Consider the following 11,131-nt stretch of genomic DNA (forward strand, 5'->3'; position numbering starts at 1 on the left):
TTTCTGTTTTACCAAAACAGCACTTTTCTGTACTGAGCTTGAGCCTTGACTCTTCAGTTTATTTATTCAGGTCATTTATTAACATATGAATGAACCACATAAGTACACTGGTCTGAGGACCCTTTTCAAGCTCGACCCAGGTCTGGAAGGCATTAAACAAAGAGAAATAGAATAAAAGTACAGCAAACATTTAGTTTACAATAGCTTGCACATCTGGTACGTAACAGTTTTGCCACACACACGTGTGGTGCAGCGGTTAATGTTGTAGCTTCACATCAAGAGGTTCTCCAGTTCGATTCTCAGCTGCGGTGCCTTCTGTGCATAATCTGCATGTCCTCCCTGTGCTTGCGTGGGTTTCTTCCAGGAGCTCCAGTTTCCTCCCACATTTCAAAGACATGCATCTAGAGCATTTGTCTCCCTGGGCCTTCGCTGAAAACAGGCTCTGTCCTCTAGTCGGACTTTCCCGGTTAACAAATGTTAAATAAATAAATGTGTGTGTATTAGATATATACACACCATAGAACAATATGTAAAATACATTTCAACTTGACTGATTACCACAAACATAGCACATGACAGTAGGTTTGGTAAATGCATTTGGTACTTGACATAATACACAGGGATACATATAAACACAGAATATTATTACATTTTACCTTGCATGGTAACCATTCCAATGTAAATAATACAAATGTTTTCTTATGTAGGAAGAGGGTAAAAAGTGGAAGAGTGAGACAGGATTAGCTAGTACAGAGAACAATTTTTGGAGTTCATGAGATTTTAAGGGGGATATAAAAAAAAGTCAAACAATGAAAGGGGGAGCAATGGGGTAGGAATAAGAAAGTAATAGGATAAAACAAAGTGGCAGAGAAGAAGGGAGGAACGATGACCGGGGAAGTTGAGCAGTCAGCATCTTTTAGTGATGTGTTTACAATAAGAGTCTTGGCTGGGGGCATCAAACCATGTGCACTGTCAGTTTTGTTTGAGATGTTTCCTGAAGTTTAGAGGATTAGAATTGGTCCTAATGTTTTCAAGGATGAAATTCCAGACAGTAAGGTGCAAGTCTGATGGCTGAATTTTAAGTCTTAGTTAAAAAGAATGATTTTCCAACTTGAAGATTTGGAGCTTCCCAGAGGACATTAAAAAAAAAGCACTCAGAGGGAAGCCATGGCTGGCTACTTAAATGTAAATTGATTGAGGAGTAGGAGTGATAGCCTGACTGGACGCTAATTGGACTTTGAGATAGTGAGGCACAGAGGTTCATTGTGGGGGCTGAGGTGAATGAATCTAAAGATTTAATTTTCTGCCTTTTTGTAGTGTGTCTCCAGTGATGAGAAGTCCATATTCTAGTCACGGTAGCACTATATTTAGGGTAATAGCTCGTCTGGCATCTGTCGTGAGAAGGCAAGATATTTTGTGTGCGACTATGAGATGGGTGAGGACTTCATTGACTTGACCCTTAATGTGAAGTAGGAGAGACACAGTCGAGTCAAGTGTTATCAGTAAGTACTTTTGTGAGGCAACTACTAGCAAAGGGAGACCGTCTGGGCTAGTTGTGTGCAGTGTGTTAACGAGTCTTTCACTTAGCCAAATGATATAATGTTTTTTTTTTTTATGTTCAGTGTTAACTTGTTAGCAATTAACTAGTATGTTCTAAAGAAGTTTTACTGAAATCAGTACAGTGCGTATACCTCCTGATGTCCCTGTTTGCATGGTCTTATTGATTTACTGCATTCAATATAACTTCTCACAAAACTTGGATATCTTCAGTAGTAAATGTGAAACTAAACACCCCCATAGGAATCTTAGAATCTCATGTCAATAACTTATTTCATTCTGTTACACCTACCATGTTGCCTTTCAGTTATGTAAATGTTTGACTATGTTAGTGTTTCAAATGTAAATTTGTATTTACTGTTACAATTGTAAATTCTCTATGTATTGCAATGTGAAATGTGTGACACACCTGGAGCTTTTCTTCCTAGGCCTATGCTGAAAATGTGTACCTACCCAGACAGACAATCCCAGTAAATAAATGTGAAATAAATAAAATAAAATGTTGGAGAGTTCTGAAGTAGGTAGTTTTGCCTGTTTTACTGTTGATTTCAAGTCTTTTCTGTAGCTTTTTATAACTGCTTAATTTGTCTTGTTTGAGGAACTGGTTTTCCAGTACTTTAAGCTTGGTCCCTGTCTTTGAATTACTGAGAGACTTGGGGGGTTAGTCATGAAACTTTGCTGCACTGTAATCCTGACTACTGCTAAAGCAGCATGGCAGGAGACAAGTGCATGCCCCAAGTCCATGCACAGCCAGCCACTCTCCTGTTTTTAGAAGTAAGTGACTGTACAGCAAAGTAGACCACTGCTCTCCACTGGGATAGGCAGGCTGCATGTCATTTGTTCTCTTCCCCTCATTCAAGTCATCCACCTCATGAACTACATCTCAAACCCAGGTCATCTGGGTTGCAGTCAGGATTCCATTCCTCTATGCCATAGAGACAGGGACTTTCAGTTTCCTTGAAACCTTCCCAAGCTGCTGTATTCTGTGTACCTAGTTGCTAACACATCTGCACGTAAATACTCATATGAGGTTGCCTTCATCACTGTAAACTAATCTGGTGGTTTAGCAACACCATTACGTCTGCCTCATCCTGAGCTTGCATAAATGCCATCAGTGCAGCTCGCATAGCTAATCACACTATTTTCCTGTTTTTTCTAGCTGAAAATTACCTTTACTTTGGAGATTCAATGTCTTTTAGTATTGTCTTAGTGGCCCAGCAATCCTTTTTATATAGTTCCTTACTCAACTGTGAGATAACAGCTCCACCACCATATATTCAAAATTGTATTTTGTACCCGGTTAACTTTAACAATTTTTTTCCTTAAACGGCATGGGGATATAGAAGCTGTATGTTGATTGGAATTCCTGTTAGAATAGTGTGGATCATATTTTCAATATTACTTCAGTAATGAAGGACATGCACGCAGTCTGAAATTACTGGATTTCCCATTTACTGAAGGGCAGTGAACTTTGTGTTTAAGCAGGAGTTTTGAAGCCTATTCCCCACATTGATAAGTGTTAGATGTCCAAGTGCTTTAACAGTATAACACTGAATTTTGAAATTTAATTTTTAGCAAATAGAATCTGAATTTGTTTTTGAGATTAGTTTCGGGAGCCAGAATGTTAGGACTCAACCTTGTAATTTAGAGCCAGCTGTTAGGGAGTTGGATATGAGAGTTCAGAGGGCAAAGACTCCTACATGAAGGGTGTAGGAGATGTGGTCCAAACATACAACAGACTGACTGATTGCATGTTGAAAGGTTTTAAAAACTAACTTTACATGTAGCATAAAACTTCATATCCACTTGTCAATCTTCCCACCCTTCAACATATATTTTCTGATGTGAAATCAACACAAATGGCCCCTCTTTAAACTATAACAATGTAAATGCTGACTGAAGTCTGTCACCTACTGATTCCACTGTTTGAACCATTTTGGACCACAAAAATCAAAATTACTCTACTTCTGTACTCAAGATGTAGTGATTTAGATGCAGAATATAACTGGAATTCATACAGATAAGAAGAGCAGCACAATTAGTTCTGCTCGTACCAGGATGAAGTGCACTGCTCCACTACAGTGTGATTCATAGTAGTAACATTTACATCTGTGCCACCATTCAGTGAACTTGCACAACTATGAGTCAGTTAGCGGAGCAACTGGAACATGAACCCAGAAATGGAATCATCTCTTTGGATTTGGACAGTCACCTCATGGTTGGAGGAGTATGAGCTTTTGCAGATTGTTTAAAAGTTAATAGATAAATTCAGTTCTTCTCTACACCCAGTATTAGTCCTGGCATCACACTGGTTAAGCAGGGTGTGGTCTCCAGCTAAGAAAATTAGCCTCAGCTGAGGCCAAGGGGGTGTGGAAATCCTGAAAAGCCTAGTCTGGGTGCTGGTCTTTTGGAATCTGGACTAATAAACAGGACTGCCTAAAATGTGACAGAGTTGCAGAAAGGAAAATGCAACTTTCCATTTGTGTGTATATATTTTTATTTTATTTATTTATTTTGTTTACCCGGTAATGTCTAAATGGGCATGAGGCCCATTTTCAGTGGAGGCCCAGGAAGAAAATCTCCATACATAAAATAGACAGTATTAAACAATCAAATTGAACATGTGTTAATTAACAATGCACAAAGCAAGTCAGCAAAGAAATTATTTATATAACAATAATTAGCAAATAATTAAATTTAACAAAAAATGGCACACTGATAAAAACTGGCTGCATGAGTTAATAGTGAGGACAGTGTGATATAGTAATTGCAAGATAGTCTACATAACAATTAAAGACAAAGCAGTATGTATGTATGTATACACTGATACTGAAACCAAGTGTAGAAACAAGATAGCCTTCAGCAGTTAATAGTTGTAGCTGTGAGAATAAGCTAGTTTAGAGCAATGTAAGGGAGAAGTAGGTAGCTTCACCAAGAGTATGGCAGGAGCAGAGTCAATGTTTTGCTAGATGTTCCTTATGGAGGTTTTTAAATTCAAGAATGCTGAATGCACTCACTTTTATCTAAACCTGACTACTTGGCACAGTTTGATACTGCAGGTGCAATTACTAAGCATATGATCATAAGCTTCTGGAATTCATTTGGGAGTCTATACTTGTGGTGAATAATGTTACCTGAATGGGCATAACTGGAAAGAATGACTTGCCTGATCTGTATCTGAGTGATGTGCTACTTTTCATAGAGTCTTACTAGGCTAACGACTCAGGGAGGCTTTTTTAAGCCTAGCCACATTTTCCTTAAAGAATAATGATGTCCTGTAAACAAACAAGACAGTGAGGGCCAGGGATTTACAAGCTCTGTCCATAAGGGACATGGGTGCCAGGCCTGGTATAAATGTCCTGTTTGCCATATCCACTGGTCTAGGTTGCGTTTAAACTGGGTAAAAGACAAACTCAACATCAAATGGATAGGAAACGTGTTCCACAGGAGGGGCAGCCTCTGGGACACACATCTGTCTCTCCAGCATGTTCTGTTTAAATCACAGAAAAAAATTCAGGTCCTTAGACTTTGTATTCCTAGTACTGTTCGACTCTCTTTCCCTTTTATCTGGAGCCATTGGCAAATAAAATAAGGGAATCAGAAATTCAAAGGGCAATCAAGAAAGTTGGCTTTATTTATGGATGACATTTTTACTTCATAAATCCAGTAAATGACATTTCGGTACTGTGGAACATGTTGAGACAGTTGCAAGTCTTTTCATGATATAAAATGAATGAAGATAAAACATCTATGAATCAATAAGAGGACACCCCTGATTGGTTCCACTCCTCAAACAACATATTGGATAGGAACCCTTCCATTTTAATTCTCGTCTCTGATCCTTCATATATCCTAATTAATCTTATTATTGTATAAAGGAATAGGCTTGCCACCCCTCCGGTATTTTGCTGGACTATCCGGAAATCAAATAGATTCTCCAGTAGCCTGGAAAACACTGTACAAACTCTGGTACTCTGTTTCAAAAAAGTAAGCAGACTGAGTTTAATTGGCTGAATTTTTTTTTTTTGTACAGAAAATCACAGTAAATCGGCCGAAAGTGGGCATTAGGAATGGAAAAAGAGGGTGTTCCCCATCATGTGATGTCATAGTGACATCAGAAATGGGTGGAACGTGGGCGGGAGATGGTGGGGGGTTACAGATGATGCGAGGCATGTGGCTTGACTCCGGTTTTAGCCACAACAAAAGGTGGCAACCCTATAAAGGGATGCAAATGCTTTCATTGCTCTACTCATAAAATCGCATCTTATTGTGTTAAATGCTTTCTCTGCAATCAAGACCCACCAACAGCAGTATTTTGTTAAATTCTGCTTCCCTCTGGATCATCATTGTTCTATTAATGTCAATTATTTGCCTCACCTCCACAAAACACCACTGATCGATATTGATCAATGCTGGCAACACCTTTACCATTCTTTTAGCTAGTATAAACACTTAAATCAGATAAAAATTTAAATGGGTTCATATGAAAACCGGGTCTGACAGGTCTTTACTCACTTTGGATAATACAGCCAACCACAGCTTTCATTCAAAATGCTGGTCCTTCTTTTAAAATACTGTTGAACAAAATTGTCAAGATGTTTACCACTTTCTTTCCTCCTAACTTCCATAGGAATACCACCTGTTCCCAGAAAATTCCCTGACAATTGATTATACATCACAATTTTTATGTTATCTCCTCCTGTCTTAACTATTAGTTGTTTAGCTTCATCTTCCTATAACCTTGGCATAATTAAGTCTTCCATTAATATTTCCAGCTGTGCTCTTTCTTGGTTTCATATTTCTCTGCTTTACACATTTTTTTATAAAATTTCTGAAATATCAAGCTGCTAAAGGATCTCTGGCCATTTTACCTCTCACAGGCTAAGTTTGGCAACAATCCTTTGTACTTTCTTGTTGCCTAAGTCATTGTGCTAAAAAGTTTTTGTGCCCTGGAGCTATTAAAAATAGTTGCTAAATAGCAGTCTTTCTAAACTCATTGAATATTATGCAATATTCCTGTATTTTCTCTTTAGTACTCTGCTGTTGCTCCTCCTCGAGAGATTCCCATGATTCTGCAACACAAACCTTTGTCACCCATCTAAATAATTCCTATTACTTCTTAATCATGTCTCTCTCATTTCTACTCTATTTTGCAACTCTGTTTTCATTTTATCCCACTCACTAGCTATCCCTTCTGAAGAAATTTCTGTCTTTTCTAGTAACTCTCAGGTAATTTCCACCAACCATTCCTTGAATTCCTCTCTAACAGGTAGTAGGAAAGCAGCAGTGTCTCTCATTTTTACTTCATTACCCTGGATTTTTTGTGTCAGTTTTTAATGGTGCAGGTTATGAAGTTATCGGATCTCTTTCAATGCTGTCAAATGCACATGTTCTTGTGAAATATGCATTACATCTAGTCTATCCCAGTAATTGTACCTTGGGAAATATGCAAATTATGTCCGCGTTCCTAATACTGAATTCACATCTTTCATATCAAATATTTTCATAATTTATTCAGAAATGTACCCTCATTACATTTCCCCATCTAGGTCCCCTGATACATCTTCATTACTGCAAATTAAGTTCCAGTCCCCACCTATAAGTAATATTCTCTACTCCATAATACCAGTTTTTGGTGGAATGAACATGCCAGCATAATCCTCCTCCCTTGCCAATAGCTCCTTACTACCACAAATCCACCATTGTCTTTTCTATTATTATTGGAGCCCTCTAGCAATTGGTATTGCTACTCCCCTTTTCCTTTATCCATGATATTCTGTTGAAAACTGTCAAATTCACATGAACATTTCTTTCCAAATGAATCTCCTGCAGCATTACTATTTGCACTCTGCATTTCTTAATATAACTCAATATGCTTTATTTTTTGTCTAAACCCGTACAGCCATTTATATTCCTAGATGGCAGTATGTTAAAAAGCTAAATCTGAATCCAATCCTTGTCTCTGTCCATCCTACCTGAAAAACAGGAAGAGACAAATGCCTTTGTTTTCTTTTCTTGGGAGACCTCCAGATAGACCAGAGGATGGATCCCTTCCCCAGGAATCAAGCTCATTAGGATGGCTTTGCAAAAGAGCATCATCCTCTCCCCTCCTTGAACACCATGTGTGGTTCTCCCTTACCCAAAGAGGACAGTCAAGCTGCAGCAAAGGAACTGCCTTGCCTGTCTCCTGGTGCTTCACTGCGTCTTGAGGAGCAGCACCAGAGGGATCAAGAGCAATAGATGCAGTCCATGTACCAGAAATTGCCACAGCAAAGTCATTAATTGTTGTGGTGAAGAGGAAAGCCTTGTCTATATTAGCTACAGAAAAAGAGGGTAGCACAACCCATTAGCAACCATACTGGAAATTTCAAGGTTCAAGGTAAACATTTTAATGAGAATGACAAATTTCTAGCTGTAGCCCACAGCTGCAGTATTTGACAAAAAATATAGAAAAAATAACATGAAAGGAATTTCCCATTCTGGGAATCCTGACTGAAAATGAGTATTTAAAAGGAAATTTTTTAGTGACAGCACCTAAAGTCATCATTTCTATCCCCTAGTAATTCTTGATGGAAATAACTTTTATTCACCAAAAAAGTAAAAACTGAAAGTAGAATGCTTTCCCCAACAGGGTACATTTCTGTACAGCCTTAGTGATGGGCTAGCCAACAGTTGATCACTCAAAGACTGCGGGGAAGAGCTCACTTAGACAACAAGAAAGCTCTGACGATTAGGCACCCTAATGACTGACTTAGTGCCACTCATATTGAACTGTACAACAATTAGGATGCATGGAAGGTGCCCTTAAGCTTTGGAAAGAGGCTGGATGTCATATCCTTGGCAGGATATAACCCGCATATTTTAGTTTATTGCAACAGTAGTCTAATGGCGGATAATTATTTTTTCCTTCTCACCTTCCTCCATCACATATCTGCTCTGCTTCTGCTTACTTTAAAGAAAACATGTTGTCTACAAGACTACCTCAACAAAGTACTAATGCTAAGCAATATTATCGTAGCCCTAGGATGTTTACACCAAATGTAACAATTATCTGTAGTACTACCCACCTCTCTGTTCATGCAGGTTGTGGCAGTGTTTGGCAAGATTAGTCATGACTGACATTTACTACATGAGCAACACTGATGACATGCAACATTCATTTCTGCATACAGTGCAAGCTATTTAAAATATAGTCATGCAGTCAAATTAATGTTCCAGTTCACATAGAGAGGTTTACCCATACCTCTCATCTCTTAAGTGCACCAAATCTAGATGAAGCCAAAATAGGGTGACAAAGGCCCTAAATGAGGGACACATTTTAAATATTGCTCTTGCTTGGAAAGTAAAAGGTATTGCATTAGCATGCATTTTCAGGACATGAAGTCTGTAACTCAAATGCAAGTCATGTGGTGACTTCAGTTGTCAATGATTTACCATAAAACATCAATTTAAGAGGAATAGATGAAAAATGAGTTAAAAACCTGGTTAAGAGAGACAGGAGATTGTTTACTTTATGTAGAAAATGGATTGAAGAAATTGCATGAACAGGCAACCTACCTGTATAGTTTGTTTTATTTTAGTTTGCAGTACATGCATGACAGCTTAGTACAATTTTACAGTGATCTTTTGCTGGTGCATTAACCCCTGCTATGGTTGCATTTTCTGCACTTTTTTATATTTACGTTTTAAAAAGTAGGAGATGGTCCAATGTGCATGGATTATCAGTTCAGTTTACAAATAAAGTACAAATCGTTAAATGATGCTGCTTTGTCCATATATTGCAGCAATCCATTGCTGATCTGTGTTGCAAGAGGGGCTACCATCCCTCAATCTCTCTCCCATAGTTGTGTGCAGCAGCCCTCACCCCCCTCCCTCCAGCATACCTCTCAACTGCCCAGATTTTCGCAAAATGTCCAGATTTTTGACTCATTTTTCATCTGTTCCCCTCAAAATTTTCGTTTTCTGGTAAATCGCTGACAATTGAAGTCAGAAAATAGTTGAGTTTCAAACTTCATTCCCTTCGGAAAATCCATGTTTATGCAACACCTGTCATTCAATCAACTTTAAGTTTGTAAGAGCAAGATTTAAAAACTGTCTGTACTTTTGGGCCTTTGTCCACCAATTACGTATGACTTTGCCTAGATTTCTTGCTCTAAGAGGATGAGAAATATTCCCCCAACATATACACACAACATGAGACACCCACTTAAGTGAGGACTTGGGTGTGGGAAGAGCTTGGCAAGGCCAAAGAGAATGACTAACATAGCCTTAAAAATTCTCTGTCTAAACAACCAGACGTTCAGGAGAGGGAGGTAAGATATTGCCCAAACTGATCTCAACAAAGGTAAAGAAATTTTGAGTTTGAATGAAGACAGACAGGTGTATGGTGGGATGAAAATCAAGCTATTGAACCTGGTGAGCATGCCCTCTCTCTGAACATGCAGTACCAAAAGGACATGGCAAGATTGTCTCCACCTCTATAGATGTCACTAAAATAATTTTAAGTGTTCCATTGTTGTAAGGCAGTGATATTGGATATACTTCACTCATCGATGCTGAATGTGTTTGGATGTCATGGATATGTACACACTGGTGTGCAAGGTTGTGACAGTACCTTTAATACGGAAACCAGGGTGGTGGTGTTCATTTCAAATGGGGGAACTGGAAGAGGTTTTCTGAACAGAATGATCATGTTCTTCGTCTTCCATTGGAAGGTCTGTATTAGGGTGCTGAAAGAGACTTTATGCAAGTCATTCCTCTGATTCAGGAAAACCAGTACAAGTTAAATCCTGACCTCAAAACAATGAATCAATTATTTGTCCTAGTTCTTGCTCCAAGAGTGACTTCATAAAAATCAGAATATTCCCAATCTTGAAAACACTTTTTCCATTGTAAAAGCCACCTCACTTAAGCCTTTGCTTTAGTAGTGGTGGTTTACTGTGCGCCTTACAGTGACTGTTTGACTTTAGTGGCTTGTTCATGAAAGCACTGTAAAATATTTTCAAATTAATATGGACTTTTTTCATTAAATTTGGGGAAAGAATACATGTCTTACAAGGTAACCATGTTTTGCTTTCAAAATTGTATAATATACATTTTTGTTGGAATGTAAAGGGCCAATCCACTTTTTTTCTATTTTTCTTAGCTGGATGTTCATGGTATTTTTTTTTTCAATTTTCATTTTGGTTTGACATACCACATCAATATGTCACTGGAATGATGTACTGGAGCTGTGCGCCAGTGCAGTTAAGATACGTTAATGTTTTTGCTTTGTTAATGTTGCTATAAACCCTGTAGTTTTGATCAGCAGTATACATGTATAATATACTGGGTTCAGGTATTGAAATGAAATTCAGTTTTAAGAAATTTGGTATTTTTGTTCAAAAGCAGCCATCAAGTGTACCTCAGTATGTACATTTAACTTCCTGCCACACAGAAGTGATCAGATTTTTTTTTCATTTTTAATGCTCCTCATGTAAACATGAAGACAGGAGCAGAGATCAAGGACTTTAGGACCTAGCATTCCTCCCTAGGAGAGAAGAAAGGAGTGCGAGATTCAGAAATGCCCCCCCAC

This window comes from Protopterus annectens, chromosome 10.part0 (genome assembly GCF_019279795.1).
Source record: "Protopterus annectens isolate FY-2018-M chromosome 10.part0, PAN1.0, whole genome shotgun sequence".
In the NCBI taxonomy this organism is placed as follows: Eukaryota; Metazoa; Chordata; order Ceratodontiformes; family Protopteridae; genus Protopterus; species Protopterus annectens.